At 43.7% G+C, this 1,827-nt stretch overlaps 1 protein-coding gene and 1 non-coding gene across 2 annotated transcripts in view; both read right to left on the reverse strand.

The window, feature by feature from the left end:
• Positions 1-1,827, reverse strand: part of LOC108292675 (methylcytosine dioxygenase TET1-like) — a 16,503-nt gene that overhangs the window by 4,178 nt on the left and 10,498 nt on the right. The gene's annotated exons all lie outside the window — the stretch shown is intronic.
• LOC119468827 lies at positions 1,091-1,198 on the reverse strand. The gene has a single exon (XR_005197596.1). It is a non-coding gene; the product is annotated as a small nucleolar RNA U13 (small nucleolar RNA).

A 1,827-nucleotide genomic window follows, 5' to 3' on the forward strand; every position in this document is an offset into this window, starting at 1 on the left:
TGAGATAGGTTTCCCTCTGTTGCCCAGGCTGGAGTGCAGTGACATGATCATAGCTTACTGTAACCTTGTACTCCCGGCCCCAAGCGATCCTCCCCACCTCCCAAAGTGCTGAGATATGGGTGTGAACCAGAATGTCCAGCCGTTATAAGTGTTTTTAAAGCTTAAATGCCAATATTTACAAATTTGGATACTTTAAAAATTATCTCTTTCCTGAGCACATTCCTACGTAGGAAGAAGTATCATCTGTTTGATAGCAAAGCTGGAAAAAGCAGAGGAAAAAGAGGCTTATATAATGTAAGAAATTCTCCTCCCTGGAGATCTAACAATATTCCTACCACATTCCAATTAACAATCCACAAATTTTGAGCTTTTCACATGCACATCAAAACAGCATAAAATCTCAGGAGACAGTAATGATGAATTTGGTTACAAATAAGACTCATTGGTCCAATACATCTGTTGAGCACCTGCTATGTCTAAGGAAGGCATTGTGGTGGACACTGCCCAAACTCAGAAAATGTCCCTATTTTCTCAGAGACTGCTGGTTTGGTTCTAAAATCCCTTCTACAAGATCCCAAAAGTCTCTCTTTTTTTTTTGAGACAGGGTCTCACTCTGTTACCCAGATTAGAGTGCAAACTAGGCTCACTACAGCCTTGACCCCCGGCCTCAAGTGATCCTCCCACCTCAGCTGCCTGAATAGCTGGGACCACAGGCATGTGCCAACATGCCAGCCTAAATATTTAATTTTTGTAGACATGTAGTCTCGCCACTTGACTTTGGGTCTTGACTTGGGTCTTTTCGGATTGCCTATCCTGACCCAAAATAAGACAAAGCTCTGAGCAAAAACAAAGCTCATTATAGTAGGATATCAACAGTCTCTCTAAAGATCACAGAATCAAGAGTGTGACAACAGAAAATTAAGACTAGTCTTCAATTGATACCAGTTGTTGAATTCATGAGAACACATGGTATAGGAAAATGGTTACCAACAACCGGTCTGTGATCAATTGATTAATGGTTGTGACAAACCAAGGGAAAAAAAGTTGGTAATGTAAGGTTTTTCATAAAGCTGAATGTGTTTGTTTTTCATGTCAGACAGGTAATGCACTGATATCATAACAAGATTCATGGGTGGCACATCTCACACATGTGCATGTACACCCACCCAATAATCCCACTCATGAACTACAAAATGATCAATTTGTTCATTTAAAACAACTCTCTCGGCTGGGAGCAGTGGCTCATGCCTGTAACCCCAGCACTTTGGAAGGCTGAAGCCAGAAGTTTGAGACCAGACAGCCTGGACACAAAGCAAGACACCTTCTCTGAAAAAAATATATGTATTTTTTTGAGACAGAGTCTCATTCTGTCACTCAGGCTGGAATGTATGGCATGATCTTGGCTCACTGCAAGCCTCCGCCTCCCAGGTTCAAGTGATTCTTGTACCTCACCCTCTCGAGAAATTGGGATTATATGCGTGCACCACACCTGGCTAATTTGGGGTTTCGCTATGTTGAGTAGGCTGGTCTCCAACTCCTGACCTCAGGTGATCCACCCACCTCAGCCTCCCAAAGTCTGAGAAAAATTAAAAATAGATTTAAGAAAACAAACTCGGCCGGGCGCGGTGGCTCAAGCCTGTAATCCCAGCACTTTGGGAGGCCAAGGCGGGTGGATCATGAGGTCAAGAGATCGAGACCATCCTGGTCAACATGGCGAAACCCCGTCTCTACTAAAAATACAAAAAATTAGCTGGGCATGGTGGCACGTGCCTGTAATCCCAGCTACTCAGGAGGCTGAGGCAGGAGAATTGCCTGAACCCAGGTGGC

Source organism: Cebus imitator, unplaced genomic scaffold (assembly GCF_001604975.1).
Source record: "Cebus imitator isolate Cc_AM_T3 unplaced genomic scaffold, Cebus_imitator-1.0 Scaffold499, whole genome shotgun sequence".
Lineage (NCBI taxonomy): Eukaryota > Metazoa > Chordata > Mammalia > Primates > Cebidae > Cebus > Cebus imitator.